This window comes from Salarias fasciatus, chromosome 12 (genome assembly GCF_902148845.1).
Source record: "Salarias fasciatus chromosome 12, fSalaFa1.1, whole genome shotgun sequence".
NCBI classification, from domain to species: Eukaryota; Metazoa; Chordata; class Actinopteri; order Blenniiformes; family Blenniidae; genus Salarias; species Salarias fasciatus.
This window is the reverse complement of record NC_043756.1, coordinates 13,437,452-13,457,834: the sequence shown is the minus strand read 5'-3', so window position 1 is coordinate 13,457,834 and position 20,383 is coordinate 13,437,452. Positions and strand designations below refer to the sequence as shown.

The following is a 20,383-nucleotide window of genomic DNA, read 5'->3' as shown; positions in this document are numbered from 1 at the left end:
AGGTGATCAGTTGCAAATTGTCGTAATATTACAATGGCAGAGCAGTTTTTGGTGGGGTTTACCAAAAGTTATATGTGTGTGTGGTTTTTTTTTTTTATAAACTGCTATTGTAATAGCCCACTTTGAAAGTGGAGCAGGGCAGTAAGCTTCGCTGGATTGGCCTAACCTTCACGTCACTTGATCGCATCAGTGGATTGCTGAAGTTTAAGGACACAACATAACCAAGTTCAGAAAGTTTCTGCCATGAGATAAGACATAAGAAAATCAAGCTTTTAAACTTTAAAAGGAACACAAAAAAACATTGGTAACACTTTATTTGAAGCCCTCCTGTATAAAACATTATAAGTACATTTATAAAGCATTATAATGCCATTATAACACGTGTAGCTATAGTTGTAAACATTCATAGATGATCACAATGCCAGGACCTAACCCTAAACCTAACCCTACCCCTAATCCTATGCTGTATAGTGAGTTATAAAGCATTGTGATCGTTTATGAGTGTTTATAACTACTTATGATGTGTTATACTGGGTGCTTCAAGTGAAGTGTTACCAAAACATTCATCTATCTTATAAATTTTTAGCCGTTTGCATAACTTTAACAAACAAAACTCTCAAGTCATAACCAGAAAATGCTGCAAGTGTTTTACACACACTTTCAATATCACACTATGGTGGTAAATTCCTTCACAAAATTCAGCTAATTTCTATCACAGTACAACAAACACACTCTTACAACAAAACTGAGACTCTGCGCTTCTGTTCATGCAGGCAAGGGACTCTGAGCAATGAGAACGTGGCTTAAGATTGTCAGACAAACCACAGGGGAAACTCCTGTTATTGCCTGAGCCTTTGTTGTATTGTTCTACAGGGTAGGAGCATCAGTTGCTGTCTTCCATACAAACACCCTGAAAAAACAGCGACTTATTGAACAATTGTGGGTTTCACACTGAACTGATCAGACTTACACCTGAAAACTGCTCATTGGGAAACACTGGGTAAAAACCGTTAAAGCAATTAAACTAACTAAAATTGACTGATCTAAAGTAATCACTTGCAAACGACACAACATTCTGGAAAATAGTGTAAGTGTAAAGACCAACAACCACAAACGCTTTCTATGATTTTTGATGCAGATTCATGTTCACTGGCGAGTATTTTCTAACATAAATCAACTGGGATTTATGTTTCCTCTGTGTACCCTTTTATACACCATTTGTAAAGCATTGTTGATGTTGCAAAATTTCTTATCCAAACGCGACACAATCCTTTATTGTCCCAGACAGGTCCATTCATGGCTTAACAGAACAATAAAACAAGGGTTTCTTTTTTTCCCTTTCTACCCATCCTATGGTGCTCCCTTGAATATTCAAACATTGTCTGTTTTTTTCGAGCGTGTGTGTGTGTGTGTGTGTGTGTGTTTTGTTCATTGTTTGTCGTGCTGTCATTCCTCAGCTTGGCTCCTGAACTTCAAAGAAAGGCTTATGTCAATTTATGATGAAAACAGAGGAGCAAGAGAGAAAAGAAAGAAAGAGAGAAAACCCTTAATGCAAAGTGGTTCAGCACTGCCTCGGAATGTACGCTTATTAATACGTGTTCAATAAATCAATATCATATAATTAAATTCAAACAATGTGATTTCTTCTTTCACTCGCTGAGACCGCACTCCAAACACTGATCTCTGCAGAACCTGAGGTGACCCCAATTCCCATGGTCCAAGGGACAACGCAGTCTTTCTCTGGAGGGTGTCACAGATCCAATACTCAGTCATGCATAACATTAGTGTGTTGTGAAGCCCACCAGGCAATCAAATAGTGCACCGTAGAAATGTTGACACTGATCTCATTTGATGTATCTCAAGTGTGACAAAGCCATTTTTGCTCTGCTGGATATTAAGGACTAAAAAAGAGAGGATGACACAAGTGCTCTCAGCTAAGCTAGCTGGGAAAGGAAACAGGCTTTTTCTTTTTTTTTCTTTGACGCACATTTCCTCCTCTCTGCAGTTTCTGTCACCGGGACTCAGCAGCCTTTCCTTTTACTCCATAATGTTTGCCATCCAGCTGTTGTCGTCTTTCTCCCTCTTGAAGCTGGACCTGACCATGCCAGCAAAGGGAATCCAATTGGGCTGAGTGGGAGGTGAGCCTGCGGTTGGTAATCACCTGCTGGCTAAAGGCGCAGATGGCACAAACATCAGCAAGATGTTTGTGCAGCAGCGATCCAAGAAGTCTCTCTGACAGGCTGACAGACAAATACAGAAATCTGAGAAACCCACAGCAAGCTGAGGAATTACCACATGCAGATTTGATGCAGGAAGCTGGCAGGCTGGCAGTGAGTGAGCTACCTGAGGTGCAAAGAGTTATAGCACTGATCTCCACGCTGTTTTCACAGGCAAGGTGTTGGAGGTGTTGGGAGTCAGGGATCAAGGAATGTGGAAAGTGGGCAGTTTGTAATGATTTGAAACTACAGACGCTTTGCATGAAAAATGCTCCAAGATATTTGTTGGTATCTTCAGCGGGTTTGACGAGCCAGAGAAAGAACGGACAGGCGAGGTCATTAAAGAGATAACAGCATAGGTGTAGATTGATTATCCCCTCCAGTCAAACAACTTCTGATACATTTGAATGCCAATGTGAATTATTTTTATTTGTAAGACTAATCAACAAGGTTTCAGAAGACTTGAAAGCGTACACAGCTATTCTTGAACTGCCGTGACTCCTTCTGGCACACTGGAGAGAGTCCATTTAGATCTCCATCGGGATTATTAGTTGAAACACACTCAGATTTGCCTACAACCATTCGCTTGAGCGTGAAACTATCACTGGAACAACGCGAGAAGCTGGTTGGCTTTTCTCTCTCAGCTCCAGATGAAGGAAGTTGGCCGGAGTCATTTCGTTTATTGATGTTGCTGGCAGAGATTTTTTATGGTCGTCAAGGTTCCCAACACATCAAACATATCAGAGTAAAAAGGCCCCGGAGACATCCCACTTCTTGAAGACTCCCCAGCAGATGAGCTCCTTCTGCTCTGCGTGTTACTGCTCAGTGCCTTGGTTTGTCCTTCACAAGAGACAGGTAACACTGCCAAGACCCAGTAATTAGTGCAGATGGAGACTGTAATACTGCTTCCCCTCCCTGCAGAAATGCCAAGGGAGGCAATCTATAAATTCCTGCATATTAATGCAATTTAAAACCACTCCAGACACCTTGCTGGAGGCAGGTGATAAAAAAGGTGAAAGGCAGACTACCTGGCAAACAGCTGCTGCTGATATGTCAGCGACATCGTTCCTGTCTCAGCAACTTCCTGACCTAACCACCCCCAACTCATACCAAAATAACCCGATAATCTCTCTCCTTTCTGAGAAAATGCTCTCAAAATCCTGACCTTAGGCCTTTCAACTGGGTCTTTATCAATAATTAATCAGTAATCTAAAAACCCATTTTAGTTGGGTCATCTTTCTGCACCATTGTCCCCTGCTTCTCCTCTTCCTCCGTCTATTTTTTCCCTCTTTCTGTAAGATCTAGTTAGAGATTCCATTAGCATGAGAAAGCAGGCTGGTAATTGTCTTCACCCTACTGAGTGATCCCTGGATAGAGGATTAGGCAGAGAGAAAGCCCTATTTCAACTCGGAGCACAGATGCTGCCCAAAGCCACCCACTCCAGATTAGATTAGAACTGCAGAGGGATGAAACCAACTGGTAACTTCAAGCAACATTAAACATAAAGCGTGGACGGGAGGCTGAATCCAAAACCTTTGTTCACCTTTCACTGTGTGCTGTGACCCTATTTGTTTTCATTTTTTCCATCATTTTTTTTTTTCCAATTTAATCTACTAATATGATTTTCTGTTAAAAATAGAGAATGTGAAAGGGCAGCTTATTTTATCTCCCTCTCTCTGACATACACAGAGTATTTAGAGTTGAATCTCCCTAAATCATCCCCCTGGGCCACCCTGTCCGTCACTAATCTGCCCGCCTCCGCCCACTCATAAGGAGGTGTCACATTTCTGGCACTCCTCCATGGGATAAGCACTTCAAACACCAGAGCTTCTCCACTTGACCTTTCCACGGAGATGATCGATTAAGCCTATTGGATTTATTCCATAAACAGGCAACCATTACATCAAAAAAGCAAGGAATTTACCTCTGAGGCAGAACTTCAAATCCATATAAGCTTCACGAGGATTCCAATTTTTATTGGCTTTTTCAATCCACTTCTCGCAGCACATTAATAACCACAAAAGCCTTTCAGAGAGCTGTTAGGGTATCTGAATCACTCCTTTTCTCTACCTGTAATTATTGAAGCAAATCGCAATAACAACACAGTGAAATTCAGCCCGCTATCTCCACTCCATAAAACCGGCGATGCAGAAAAACTGTATTGCTTGTTCTCCTGCAGAGGTAGGATAAAGTGGAGTGACGGAAAAGATGGTTCTGAAACAGTAAACAGTGCAAATGTGGTCGCTTTGTTTCAACCGCCACATGTATTGTTTGAAGTCAAACAGGGACTTCTTTGCTCTGCTTTTCACCTGTTCAGGAAGCTCAGCAATAAACCAAGGAGTACCGAGGCCAGTAAAAGGTCTGCCTCTTGCTTGCAGTGTAAGCCATTAAGTTACAACACTGCAAGCTTCCTGTTTTCATGCTTGAGCACCTTCTGCATGCTTTCAGTAAGGACAAGAAACAACAGGAGGGAGAACAAAAAAAAAAACCAAAAAAAAAACCAAGAAGACAAGGAGCATTTCAGGTTCCGACCACAGCAAATCACACATCGCTTTAGATCCTATTTGTGAACGTTGAAACAGGAAATCTGGACCGAGTTTCATTTCACCAGAAAAGTGGTGATCTTCCTCTAAGGAACCCAGCTAGACTCCTCCTGTTCGTGATCACAGTGGCCGGCAGACTTTGCCTCAGCTCTGAGGGACGACTGCTCTATGGTAATCATATCCTATTTGAATAATGAGGTAATACCGCCGCTCCTGCTGCCCATTCCCCCTGCATCCTTGACTGGAGTCTTTGATAGACACTAATTCTAGCTCCATCTATAAAACTCCTCTCATGCATTTTTAATAGAATCTATTACTTTAGGATTAAATTATAAAAGACTGTCCTCCTTAAATTTTTTAATAGTTTGCATAATTGGTATCACGGCCTGAATGCGGACCATAAAAAGCCCAGTTTGTACAGGACAGAGCAGTAGAACACACAAAAAGCACAAAAATGACACACAAAGCCATACATCACTTTCAAATATAAGTGCACACGCTCATGCGAGAGCATGTGGGCAAGGCCATTATAGCTTTAGTTTCACTGTCGGGAAGAAAGGGGTAGTGTGGGCTCTGAATGAAGAGGACAATAAGGTCAGGGACCATGAGAGTTGCTTTTGGCTGCTCAGCTCGGGAAGGAGCCCGAGACAAGAATAGTCACCTGATGGAAACAAGAGACATCAACCAGGTGTCTACAGACACCTGCTGCCACTGGTGTAAACCGTGGCCACGGCATTCACCAGGGCAAACAGCAAAAACTACTTAGCAGGTTTACAGCCTCCCTTTGTCCCCACGGTCACTGATAAGTGTGTTCAGTCAACTTAAATGGAAATGTATTTCCCCTCACTGTTCCCAGTTTCGAGGAGATCAGCCATGAGATAAATGTCATCTGCACTCTCTCACTCTCTGCATCTCCATCTTGGCTCTTTCCAATAACAGACAGAGCGTACAGGAGGGCAAATGTGTCTGAGGCATCTTCTTTAAACTAGAGCCCCCTTAGAAATCTATGCACGTCACCATCCCCCAAATTAGCACCGCAGGGACACCCTCCTCGCCGCCCCCGCCTGCTGGCGGCAGCTCTTTGGCATATCTATACCGGGGAAAATATTTCACACTGTATGAATTATTAAGTGCGGGGCCAGTGCTAAGCAGTGTGGAGATAGACCAGTTATTCACAGCTCTATTGGGACGGATGCATTGGAAACCCGGGCCGCACGCCTATCAGATCGTTTGTCACAAGCGATAGACAATTTACAATGAGAGAATTTTTCAATTTATTCATTCTGCTGTCACTGCAGTTTTCCACCTCCAATCATTGCACTCAGCAACCCCCCACACCAACGTTTAACTCTGTCACAACTGGTGAGCGGGGGCTCCATGGTCAAAACCTGGAACCAACATCTTTGCATGGTACCGCTGCTCGACTTGTCTTTTTCCAAGAAAGACGGTAGGAAAACACGTGCAAAGGACAGAAGGAGTAAGATTTGTCACGTAAACGTGTGTTAGGGGCATCCTGTGACAGCTCAGTGGTCCAAACCTCACTGATGAAGCTGTGTCTATGGCGCTGTGACAAAAGAAAACGGAAAGAATAGATGCTTGGGCATGCCTCTCTGGAGCGAGGCTCCTGGCCAAGCAGGACCCCCCGTTAAATGCAAACAAAGGAGCGAGGTTACTGAATTAAAGCTGATGTATTTACACTGTCAAAAGCAAGTCTAAGCAAAAGAAAGACAAAGCTTTATGGAAGTCTTAACATGATAAATCCATACCTCTATTGCGGATCTGTGTGGCAAGAAAGAAAAAAAAAAATCAAGAAATTCAAAGACTCGCAATTGCATTTCTCTTTTCTTTTTTTTTTGATGGGAATTTTATTCAGGAGAAATAAAAGGATCCCAGAGGGCAGGATCCTGCTTATTTTCACTTAAGAGGAAATGCCAAATAACACCTCCCACGCAGATAGACAGAGGACCTCCGCACAAATGTCTGGCAGACTGCAATTTCAACATTAATTACTGTAGGTGAACCAGTTGTCAAAACAGCCACAGATTTCATTTTTGTTCAGAAATACTATCTGTTAAAGAGGATGAACCACAAAATAGACCAGCCTCAAAAGCCCAAAGCTGCGCTCTGCCACCGCTTCAAGAGACGGGATCTCAAATTCACCGGAGACAAAACACGAATAATGTTTCTCAAATGCTTTCTGTTTCACTCCAAGCTGAATATACAAGAGGAGCAGAAAATCACATCAGCAGCTTTGTTGGACTAAATGCTCAGTGAGAGCAGTTTGACCTGTAAAGCAGTCCAAAAGTGTTTCCCTGCATGCGATGCCCTTTGAAAGCCTGACGCAGACGGGTTGCAGTGAATAGGTCTTGATGTGAAAGGCAGAGATGTTAGATAAATGTCCTCACTACTAAGGCCTCTGCCCCCTTCCTGATGATGCATTCTTATACTCAAATACCCTAATACTCTGTCCCCACGCACGCACACACACACACACACACACACACACACACACTGCCAACAATCCCACTGAGGGCAGCATTTGTTTGGGGACAAGGTGACCCTGTTGCCTAGGGGCCTGTGAACAGGCACAATGAAGGCCTCTCATCCTACACACACCCAGCCGGCTGCGTGGGGCTGATGATGGGTGGAGGGGAGGAGGGTGGGTGTGTGTGAGGGGCATCACAACACCCGTCTACTGCCGTTTTAAAACCCTATTCAGGAAGCCCCCTGAGATAGCTCCTTTCACACCCTGCACAGACGGAGCAAAATCCCCGCTTGTAACCCAGAGTCATGCAGTCAACAGATGGAGTGGCTATTGAGTGAAGGATCGCGCCGACAGAGGCGCCTCCCCATCCATCCCCGCGGAAAACAATGGGGCAGCAGGTCAAGAGTGCTGTCTCTTGGAGGAGGGGTCAGGGAAGAGGGGCATGCTTTGACACAGTCCAGCTATGCAAGCACTTTGAAACCGGAGGAACTGAGAAAATGTTTTTGGGGATGACGGGCGGAAGGGAGGAGAGGCTCGTGGCTGCGAGCAAGGCGCTGGAGCTGGCTGCCGGTGATCAGACTCAGGTGGAGGGGGATTGCATGCGAATCTGGGACAGCAGTGTTTGTGTTTAACCTGCAAACAAGAACAAAAACACAGCCCTGCTCACACATATTTGCATGTTCAGAGGAAACACAGACTCAGAGTTTAACGCACTTTTCCGGGACCAACTGTGATTGAAATGCACTCTTCTTCTTCTTTTTTTTTTTTTTCCAGAAAAACCTCGCCCATGAAACACACCAATCTTCACTGTTGATTGAAAAACACTGCAATATTGCTATACAGCCAGAAAAGAGAAACCCTTTATCACTGCAAAACCGCTAAAGTACCTTGAGGCCTTTTTCTTAATGAAACACTGAAGTGGATACACAAGACTGGTGTCAAGCATTACAGTGTCACGACACAGTTCTTTCTACTTCTTAAAGCACATAATCAGAAAAACAAATGCTTCATTTCAACAATGTCTTACTATTCAAACTCTCAGTATTTGCCCAGAAGCATCCGATGAGATCAAAGAAAGACTCGAGACTGAAGACTATATGAACAGTGACGTTAATTTGAGAACAATTCAAGAAGAAAGGATTGATTTTTTCAATGTTTTCAGAATAGAATGGCAATATTCAGCCAGAGAGGATAAACATCTATGAATAGCCACATGCTCAATCGCTCATATGTGCTCGCATGCATGGGTGCGTGGCCACACAGAGACGATCACACAGCAGCGGTAAAGAAAAGTATATCTATTTCCACTGACCAGCGGTCTTGCTATCGTGTGGCTCTGACCTGGGAGTCAGTTAGTCATAGGTTGCACTGCTTCGCCGGGTTTCCAAAGCAAAGCCAGAGAAGAGACAAAGAGAGTACACAATGATCCCATAACTTCAGCATGTTTAAAAGGCATAAACACTCCTGTCACAGAAATGCCAAATACTGCTGCCACATGTTCCTCATCCTTGAAAGGTTTGGTTAATGGGGCTATTTTGCAAAGGAAGACACTCATTACAGAGCAGAGGGTGTCAGGAGCACTGCAGCAATTCTCCATTAACACCCACTTGACAAGAAAGTACAGAGACTCAAAAAAAAGACTTCCTACCACTCGGGAAATGTTCACAAATCACACCTAATTAAACACAAAGAGCCTAGTCCATGAAGCCAGGGTGCAGAAAGCCTCATTCAAGGCAGATGTGGGAATCATTCTTCTGGGTGGTTAGAAACATACATTGCAAGGACACCATTATTTCATTCACGTGTGGCTCCTTCAAACAAATTGTCAGCTAAGTATGGAGGGACAAAAGCTTGAACCATTATTATACCTCCTCTAGGTCACCTCGCGCTACATCAATGGTTTGCCATTTCACAATATTCCGCCGTTATGCTATTTGAACCCTGAATTGAAAAAAAAAATAAAGCCTATTCCAACCAAGCTGAAGGGGATCAATAAGTACACAGAGAAAGAAAATGGCCATAAACACAGAGGCTTTTATTCAGAGTGCCCTGATGCAGATGAAAGCACAGCGTGCACCTGGAGAGCAAAGCTGAAAGCAGCAGAAGACAACAGAGCCCACAGAGTTATCAGGTGGGTCCAGAGAGTGCAGGCTATATTCAGGTCTCAACACCATCTATCTCCACCGCAGCTATTAGATTGCTAATATTGTTGGTTTTAAGGAGGTTCAGCTTTCCTGCCACAATGAGACAGATTTAGCCCCAGTTGCCCATTTTTCCTTTTCAGTGTGGTCTCACAAGGTCCTTTTGGTTTTCTGCAAACAATACTGCTGAGCTGTGGCCCTTATTTAAAAGATTAATAGGATGCTGTCTTGGCAGAGAAGCAATCAGTGAGGTTTCTGTGACAGCAGAAAATGTGTGAAAACAAGGCAAAGAGGAGAGACCATTGTCACGGTTACCAACTGGCTGCCGCAGCTCAATTGAGATAGCTGTGGCTTTCAAGCCTGGCTGTCAATCACAGCAGCAAGCATCAATGGGGAAAATTTGAATGATAAAACGATAAGTCATGAGCAGGCGATTTTGCTGTCATCGGAACAGGGGCTGTTTGAGAGTAACTCACTATGGGTGCAGAGATTTCACCACAGCCATATGGAATTTGGTTTTGCATCAAGTTGCAGGCTTCACCCCTCAATCATGACAGAATGTGTAATCACCAAATGTCTTCCTCTCAATCCCTGTTACAATTGGCAGCACAGTGCTGCCACTAGAGATGGGAGAACAAAATGGAAAGCTGACTAAAAGACAAGCTTTAAGTGACACTTAATTTGAGATACCCAGCCATTCTCTCAGCTCCAGTAAACAGGATCCATCAAACTTCGCCCACAGCCTGTATGACTCTGCAGCTGTCTGTGGGGAGAGGCACAGTATGCCTGAGAGGCCCACAGTTATCAAGAGGACTGATAAAGAAATCAAATCCTTCACGAGTTCCAAAAACATCCTAGAGGAGGTATATGACTGATCCATACACATTCAGAGAGCAAATATTCACCTCGACTTAGTCTCCAGCGACAAACAAAGCATTTCCTTCTACATTCATGGACCAACTACCGACCAAGTGACCTGAGATCTATATTTCTCTAGACATTGTGTCAAATATCACTTCTATCACTTCTCTTCAAATGAAGCGAAGCTTGTTTGAAACGTGATCCCATATATTTGTGGCAGATCTAATTGACAGCCTCAGAGAAGCTGACAGAGCGGGAGAAAAACCCAAGTGAGCTGGCGAAGAAGCGAGAGAAAAACACTAAACAGCTGCTTTTTTCCTGCTTCCCTTTGCTCGTCCCAGGAGGAAGTCCCATGCGATCTTCCTGATCCTAGTTTGTGGCTGACAGAGGGGACCGCAGCTCTGTTCAACTCCCCACTCACATGGCTCTGTGCCCCCCGCCGCCTGCCTCACCGTCACTCCGCGGCGAGGAGGAAGAGGGATGCGGGGAGGGGGAGCGGCGGAGGTGGGGGGGCTACATCAAGAAGAGACTTTCCCAGTGGGTTCTCGTCAGTTCCAGGCCATTGCACCTTGCTCGCTGGGATTTTGTTTACACACACGTGCGCACACACATGCACGTATGTCTCCACGCAGAGGCAGATGACTATTAATGGATACAATAATGCGATGTGGATTTTTTTTTTTTGGGCTGCGCAGCCGCTTGTTTTGTTTTTAAGAACTGTCAGATTGTTGAAGTTGGTGACAAAATATCACAATTTGATGCCTGGCAGAGCCAATTTAAGTGGCACAGGAGCAGATAACATTCAATCAAAACTCAGTGATACGGTTGATGTGGTCAGTGGTAATGCGTAGCCAAGGGCCTGACACACTTCTGCGGTCTTTGGGGACAAGAAAGGAATGGCAGGCTGCCCTCGTGCATTCAGTCTATGCAGATGTTGCCTTGGAGAGCGGCTGACTAGCTGGCTGCTGTGACAGCTGGACAGCTGTTCCTATAGACGTAGCCACAGAAGCATGCCACTGAGATGGGGGTGGGGGTGGGGGGGGGGGGGGGGGGGGGGGGGCAGTGATGTATGTTTAGTTTATCTGTATGAAGTTCCCAGGACATGCAAAGTTGTCAACTTTAGCAGCGGTGCATAAGCACTGATAAAGAAAGATGGCGTTGGAAATGATACGGGAGGAGAGCAGCACAGATGGGCCAAAATCAGAAACGGCTGACGCTCTTTAAAGAAGCTCCAACAACAAAGTGAATTTTTTGTGTAGAATGTAATTAGAATTTGTCCATCCACAAAAAAAAAAAAAGAAGAAAGAAATGTCCCACCAACTGGCAAAGTGAGCCGAAGTCAAAACGCATAATCTGATCCAAAAGGTCTGTTTCAGTAGCCGTGACGTTTTCTCATCATAAACAAGTAAAAGTTTAATATGAACTTCACAGAGGATTTCAAATTAATTTCTCGCTAGGTCATAAAAGAGAAAAGAAAAAAATACATTTTCAAAAGCAGTGAGGATAATTGGCTAAGCATTAAAATGACTCTGGACTTTGTGCCAACATCAGTGGCTGCTGGTGATGAAAGGCAGTTTAAATTGGGGTCATGTTCAGATATCGTACCTTTATTCTGCCACTTAAAAACACAGTTAGCTAGAGTTACACAGACCTGCAAGAGAGCGCTGCAGTTTTCACTGAATGTGTTCCAGATTTGCTTCCCGATTGAGAAGTTAAAAAAAAAAGAGAGAGAGCGTCGCAAAAGAGCTGAAACGCTGAAACACTCAGCAGTATTAAATATTGTCACCTGCTGAATAAACACACTGCAAATCATGAATTAAACAGCTTGGATTGATTCCAGTCACTTCTGCCAAAACTCAAATTTGTCCTAAGCAGGTTGGGCTATTCATTATGCCACAAAAGGTCAGCAATTTGTTCAACTCAATAAAAATGTTAATAAAACTAAGAGCTCACAAGAAGCAGCACTTATAGCCTCTGGTCGCCCATCAAAAACCACGAATATGAGAATGTGTGTGTTTGTGCAAGTGCATCTAAGTGCAGCGTTGCCACTGCAGCATTACTTAGGTCAAAGGTTGCACAGCAGCAGCTATCTGGTTGGAAATATAGCATTGGCCTGGTCACAACCCCAGTCAAACTCCACCGCCACATATATGCATTTGCTGACAAATACACACATATACACACACCAGCACACAAACGACTGTATTGCTGCAAAAGAAATCTTCAATGTCAGCTCACACACCCTCCATTCCCCTCTGCTAAATAAATGAAAAACCCCATTATAATTATTTCTGAAATGTTTTATAAGAAAAAAGTGACTACTGTGGATGGAAGTCTGAAAAGAGTTGGGGGTGGGTCATTGCTAAGCAACCAGTCATTATCCTCCAGAGTGGAGCGAGGTGACCGGCCATCCGTCTAACTCCAGTGGCTCGCCAGGCTCCTGTGCAGCAATCCACCCCCCCAACACACACACACAGACACACACAGATGCACACACACACACACACACACACACACAAAAGCCTCCCTTCTTGCCTTTGCCACTCTCTCTCTCTCTTCTCCTCCCTCCCTCTCTCTCAGCCATCTCCCCGTCCGAATACAAACAGAGATAAAGAACGCTGCAATCGCTCTTGACACACAAATAGGTTAACACAATAAAGCCGGCTTTGCCTGGCTCACTCGAGGGAGGAAAGCAATTCCAGCAGCAGGCAGGAGGTAATAAAACAGGGTTGGGAGTGTGTGTGTGTGTGTGTGTGTGTGTGTGTGTGTGTGTGTGTGTGTGTGTGTGTGTGTGCTTCTTTCAATGTGTGCGTCCATACATGTCCTCATGTCAATGTTCCTATGTTTTTGTATGTGAGGAGAAGCAGGCAACCAGAAGCTCTTTGGCCTCGGGGCCTAATATCCCAAGGATTTTCAGCCCCTTCTTGACACAAATAATAACATGGGAGAAAATGACGGAAATTCCAGGACCATCCTCCATTTAGATTAAGGAAAAAGTAGCTTTACATTAACAACACAGCTGACCTGCACTGGCCATATTCAAACCCATAAGCATTTCCCCGCGGGTCATATGCCGTCTCTCTTGTAAATGGTCTCGAGCTTGGTTAAGATTCAACAAGTAAATTGAATGAGTTTTATCTGAGCAAGCCTCGGCTTACTCCCTCTGATGCAGCTGCCAGGCCTGGCAATAAATGATAAAAATCTCCAGAGTTTTATTAAATCGTGTTGTATTCACGCTGAACTCGGGAAAATGGCGAGGTGGCTTGTGCAATTACAGCCCAGACCAGACAACATTGTTTTCTCCAGTCAGTGGAAATTTCATTACCTTACAGCAACCGCCTTAGAATTGGGTAATAGCCTCTTTTTGTCACAGACACAAACCGTCTGTAGGAGGTGTGACACCCCATAACTGTTATCCATTTGCAACAATGTGCATTGAGCCAGTCGCGGTCCGGATGCTGGTCAGCATAATGTGCGCCGTTACTCAGTGATATGGAGGAAGTGAATGGACAGAACAGCGGTCAATAGCTAATTCCTGAAATGACTGTAGTGTAATCAAAAGCATTGATACATGCAGCTGACGCATCTCTCCCCGGGCTACACATGCCCTCTTCTCGCAAACGTCAATAAATGGAGAAAGGACTAGCACGTTTACCCGTGGAAAGACCGAACTGTAAAGAAACCCCAATTAAATCCTCTGGAAAAAGTTGCACGCATTCAGGTCATTCAGGACAGCCATTCGTAAGCGTCAATCAATGTCCCTGCCTTTACCGGCAATTCCTTCAACCAGGTAATCAAACAGCAGAGATGTAAAGTGCCGGCCATTGTCAACAGGGAATAAATTACCAAAGCATGAAGGGAAAACATTTTATCTGTCTGATGTATTTCCTGCTTCTGCAGAAAGCTACAAAGCCCAAGGGAGAGCAGTCAACCAAAATGCAGGGAGATGGAGATTAGGATGATGTGCGGTTCCTTGTTCCATTAAAGTTTGATCTTCCTCAATAGCCGAGGAGAATCAGATATCTCCCATTCAAGATTAAAGTACACCAGCATAGAGGGGGAGATTAATCAGAGGCCTGCATGAGATAAAAACAGCCTTGCTTCTGGCATGGAAAACAGTGGCAATAAAGAGTTCAGCTGATAATGTGAAACATGGCGAGGCACAATAGCAAATCAAACAGCATGTACGGGCCTCCAAAACAAATCAAAGCGCCGACTACACTGCGATACAGTGGCTGAAGGAGTACAGCGGGGGCTGATCTGATAGTAACCAGGGCCTTCATTTTATTACTGGTTAAGGTTGTAGAGGGCACACTGAGGATTTTCCCATGTTGCTCTCTGTCGCCAGGCTTTCATTCCCTCTCCTCCTCTTCTCCTTGAGATCAATGGCGCTGGGGTGATTTCACAGCAGCCTGCACTGTCACCCAGAACAAATCAATGTGACCATGAGGAAGGCAAGAGCGGCATTGTTTTTAAGGAGAGCAAATTCGCTGTTGGAGAGCTTGTCAGATTTGCTTTATTCTCTTTCTTCCCCTAAGAACTCTTTGGAAGAAGCATGCCTAACCTCACTTTTCTGGCTGGATTATGCAGCAAAGTATAAAATGTGCAACACTCAGGCCCTACTGATGCACTCATTAAGCACACATAAACTGCACAGTCCCTGTTGATTATTTCTAACATGTATGCGGACATCTCCAAGCACAAAAAGTGGACTGGCTGCTTCTAACCTTTTCCAAATGAAAGACTATACATTAACCTCAAGGCCTGGTGAGACGTGACTTCCATTCAGCCTGACAGGGGGCGAGAAGGGGAAGAGAGCGAGGAGGTCAGAGGATCATTGCTGTCTGTCTTGCACTAAGTGGCGGCAGATAACCCTGATGAGGAGCTGCCAAGGTCTCATGAGCAGGGAAGTAGTCAGGTAAACCTTTGACTATCACTAAATACCAATTTGACAACACGCTGGAGAAAGTGCGCACTCACTAACTAATGTACCGCTCATCAGGAAAACTGCAGGAGTGCATGTATGCAATCACATGCCTGCAGTGCTTTCTACTTTGCATCAAATGAAAATATACTGAAATGCTAATGCATACTATCAGAAGAAAAAAAAACACTGCATTAAAACTGTGAGCCATTTAGTGCAACATCTCAAGCTAATGTAGCTTTTTATTTTTTTTTTTTCCATAAGGTGTGTTTTAAACAGTAAAACATTAAAGGGTATAACAAAAGTCTTCATCTGCTGTCAAGTATTCATTAAATCAAATATCAAGCTGTGGGAATGAATTAAATTCTGCAAGGTCTGTATCTTAATCAGGTTTTTCTTGATTATATATCAATCATAAAATGTTGGAAACTGGGAAATGACATATGGCCAGACAGAACCCTGAATTATTTAGAGCTCTGCATTTGAGTACTTGATCCAGACACTGAGTAAACATGAACAGACCAGAGAGAAAATGACAGCCACTCCTATGACTCTGTTAGGACAAGTAATAAGATCGAGGGTCAATCATTCAGGTCTAAATAGTAACAATCCCAGCCTGCAGTTTGATAGATATCAGTCGCTACAAAACAAGGCAACAATGTCAAAAAGAATATGCATTGCAGCACCATCAAGTTGAGAACATGGACAGAACGGTTCCCATAGTGCTGCCAATCAAATCACATCAATACCAACATATTCTTTGTAAACCGAGACTCACTTTCACCTCCGTTCATTCACACTGACTGGCTGAAGGTTTGTTTGTTCCTCTACAGTCGTCTGCATGTGATGCTCTTGTTTCATATTCCTGCTTTTATGCTCTTTTATGCTCCGCAAGCACATCCCTGGTACTGATGTGCAAGACAAGTCTAGTTACAGGGACAACAGAGTCGATTTCAAATCGTGTAAAATTACAAAGTACAAGAGAGGGCACGTCTCATTTGTTTGGTTGCACATGAAAAGTGTGAAAACAGGAACGGTTATAGACTTTTTTCTGATATGAAACACTTTGATCAGGTACCTAATGAGCTGCTGCTGACACGGCTCTGAGAGAAAACATTCACAGTCCTTTAAGTGTCCAATGATAGTTCCAAGCAGGAGGCTTTGTGCTTTTCTATGATTTCAGCTCATGAGAAAAATCCTGTCTCCTCTTTTCTTTCTCTGACAGAATAAGTATTAATGTCATCTACAGAATAATATTCTAAAAATGGAGTCTACGGACATTAAGTTAGTTGATTTTATAACATCTGAAAAGCTGCTTGTTCACTAATATCGTTCACACAAAATGGACAAGTTTAGACACATGGGGCGGTTTGTGGTTGAGTAAAACACACACATACACACACGCGCGCACACACACCTGTATCTACTATTTTAGTCATCTTAAGCGCTAAAATGGGTTTTGCTGCCTCTGGGTAGGTGTTGAGACAATAAAACCATGCAGGGATTAAAAAAGATTAATACACAGCACAGGAAATTAAACTTCAGCGACTTTAACGATATTCATGAGTGCAGCTCACTTATTCACTTGAGGCAGGCATTTTAATAAGCAAAGAATACAGTCAGGAGCCAAAATGCTATCAATCAATCAAACTGATATGCAATTTGAGATGCAAATTGATAAAATGTCAGGCTTTTCTGAGCATATTATTTTTGTTAATGGGCTGTCAAACATATTCTCCACCTCTCAAACATTACCAGCTTAAATTAGTGCAGCGGGGTTCAATTTTACAAATTTATGTTGGTGTTCTTAATTTCAGAAGTAAGTAAATGTGAGGAAGAAATTCAGTACGTTCAGATTTTTAATACATTGTAAAATAAGTTTTCCTACCCAGAAAGTAGCAACTTTTTTTTCAAATGATCACAATAATCATGATAATAAAATGGTAATAATATAATAATGAAAACAACAGAGCAACAGTAAATGTTGTGAAACTGAGAAGAAAAAAGTGTGAGTAAAGACTTGAGTCTGCAGCAGGACATCCAAAGAAAGGAAAAAGAAAGATCTGAGACCAAGCCAAAAAAAAAAAAAAAAGCAGCATAAAGAGGCAAAACAGGAACTACAAACTCCAAAAGGTAATTCAGTGACCTAGATATTAAAGCTTTTCTGCCATTCCATTCTCCCCGTGCCTTGTCCAACCATCATGTTGAGTTAAGGCAAGCATTATGCTGGGAAGACTATTTGTTTAGGTGAGGAGCAGCCGCAGAGCTAATATGAGCACAATTTGCTCAGCAGGTCATAGGCGCAGAGTGGAGGAAGTAAATGAGGCAGTTCTGCCCCCTCGGGTGCAGCTCCTGCCTCATACATCACTGGATGTTTTATTCAATACAGCCAGGAAGGCTCTATGGCAGGTGCCCTGACTGTGGGGGCGCCTGCCCTGCTGTAGGGGCCCATATTACATTCTGCAAGCTGCCTATCTGCGGGGCTGCTGGAGAGAGAATGACTGGAGCCGGCGAGAAAGATAAATTCTGAGGATGCTTGAAGTCTAATGATAAAACATACTGTGTGCAGCTTTTCCACTGCACAGTCAGCATAATGTGGAGACTCATTTATGTGCAATGTGAGCAATGAAGCTAAATATTGCAAAGCAACCTCAGCAACCCATAAGGCTCAAAGTTCACCGCAGTCGAACAGCTAAAACTTTATCAGCCTCACATTCATATTCATGTGGATTCCACTTATTCACAGAAAGTAAGAATCTCCTGGCTTCATTCGAGGTTTTTCGGTTGGAGGAGGGGAAATAATGCTGGGAAATTCAAAGGACAATGACAAATCATCTGCAGACCTCAATGCAGCACACACACACACACACACACACACACACACACACACACACACACACACACACACACACACACACACACACCCATGTCACCAAGCATAAAAGTTTTCCCCCACACGTCTTCAAGAATTTTATGAGTTCCCAGATAAAAGCCCGTCTCGCGACACAGGTACACTATAAAACAGATTGTATATCATTAACACTCCGGGGTGAAAAATCACTAATTGCAGCAGACGCTATAGTTACCCTCCCCGCACGCAGTGACGCACGGAGGCGCACAGATGAGAAATTCGCACCTTTTGCCTCTGAGCCACAACTCTCCTCGCGCCACACACCCCTGTCTACGTCGCCCGCGGTGCATTGCCCTCAACAATACACTTAATTGCTACCCATACTTGAAAAGACCAATATTACACATCAAAGCAGTTCCTAAAGCCATTCAGCGGCGGCTGTCGAACACGTCTGTTTTTTTTGTGTGTTTTGTTTTTTTAACCACACTTCTTTCATTGTCGCTCGCGAACGAAAACAAATTGCTTAAATGCAGAATATCAATAAATTATTAACATTTTCGCAAATTAAAAAAAACAAACAAAAAACAAAAACAAACATTGCAAGCATCCATTATTTTGCATTTGCCGTGATGCGCCGAGGCTCCGACATAATTAACTCCTTTACTGGAACATTCACAATCTGGAAGACTTTTAGAGAAGCAGAAAATGTGGAAAATATTTACCATAAATATGCTCCGTAGTGCAGACTAGAACTCCATGCAGATCGTAGCATTCACTGAGCAATCTGCCTCATACTGCTGCGGTCCAAATTAAAAAGGATTCATTCTGTTCCCCCCAAATCCAGCTGCTGCTTTGTCGATGTCAAACGTTGATTAAGTTTATCCTCGTCTTCCAGTGGTATGCAAATACACCGGTAACCCTGCAAATTAGATTCCACACTCTAGCCTCTAGCATGCAAAGTTAATAAGCTTTGCCCTTTTTTTTTTTCCTCGATTCGGGTGCCAATTTTTTTTTCTTCTTTTTTTTTTTTTTTTTTGGTCGAGGGCAAAAGCGCAGGTCGGCAATATCAGGAGCGTCCTCGGAAGGATTGCGCACCAAAAGTGCGCTGAGGGGTTTTCAGCGTTTAGCCTCCGAAACAAAGTGATGGGTCCTGGCCGTTCTTCCTCTCGCTTGAAGATATCTCCAAATCACACAACTCTTATCGGAAAGGCTGCGCGAGCTACACGGTATTCCAAAATCCCCGCTGTTACGCATGGATTTAAAGTGGTCCGCCTGCCTCGCGACAAGAAGACCCGGCGTGAAACGGAATTGTTGTTGTTATTCTTATTTAGGCAATACAGTGTGAGATACCCTGAAGGAAGCGGAGGCAGGGCCAAAATAGCTGCCTGAGATATCCTAAACTGATGCGATGCGATGTAAAATCCCGGTGAGCAGGCTCCGTTCCGTCCGTCACTTTCTCGGTCGGTGTCGGCAGGAGTCTCTCACTCCAGTTTCCCGCTGAGGTCGGGGAGCAGCGCCGGCGGCGAAGCTCCGAGAGAGCCCCCTCTTTGGTATAATTCAACCAAAGACGAAATGTTTGCGTGTGGATAAAGAGCTAGCCACTCCGGGCAGCTCCGGGATGCGGTCCTGCCCTTCTGCCGAGCTGCCGAGACTGACAATAACCCGGAACGCTGCAGACTGTCAGGCTGCACAGACCGCCCACCGGCCAATCAGCGCGCGCGGGGAATAGAAACATTCCCACGGGTTGGCCAATCATCGGTAATTGTGGACTGTTACCATAGAGATGCTCGGCGTCTCGGCGTCTGAAACCACGTTGTTTATTGCAGAAAAAAAAAGAAATGAGAAAAAAAAAACGCTTCATATAAATTGGCATGGCAGAATGCGGATAGAGATCTTTAATCACCCCTTTATCCAATATAGCGGGGATTTTTTTCTCTCACTATCTTATCTTTTTTTAATGGGACTACCTGGACTCGAACCCATGGTACCTCAGAAGTGCCCTTGAGCACAACTCTGACACACTTCAGGCTGCAAGGAGATATAAGTATTATCATGCAACCAAAATAAAATGATCCGTCATCAGTGTGCTAACTGAAGCTACTGTGTATGAATTGGTAACTTGGAAATGCTCTTTAACTTAATTGGCTTGAAACTCCCAATGGAGAAAACATTCCACACAGCTAATAAACCCTGCAATAATTATTTTAGAAAATCAAAACTTTGCCTGCTGTTTGATCATCAAGGACTAATTGTACCTTTAGACATGGGATAGATCAAGTCATTTGAGAGGATGAGCCCTGTCATTTTCATCTTTCACATTCCGGACAGTGTAGACTGTATTTACTGCTACGAAAGCATATTT

At 43.7% G+C, this 20,383-nt stretch overlaps 1 protein-coding gene across 1 annotated transcript in view; it reads right to left on the bottom strand.

Annotated features, from left to right (window-relative positions):
• Window positions 1–19,664, bottom strand: part of fam222aa (family with sequence similarity 222 member Aa) — a 46,176-nt gene extending 26,512 nt beyond the window's left edge. The window contains exon 1 of the mRNA XM_030105486.1: window positions 18,744–19,664. The gene's annotated coding sequence lies outside the window, so the exon portion shown is untranslated. The remainder of the gene's footprint in view (window positions 1–18,743) is intronic.
• Between the last annotated feature and the right edge of the window lie 719 nt (window positions 19,665–20,383).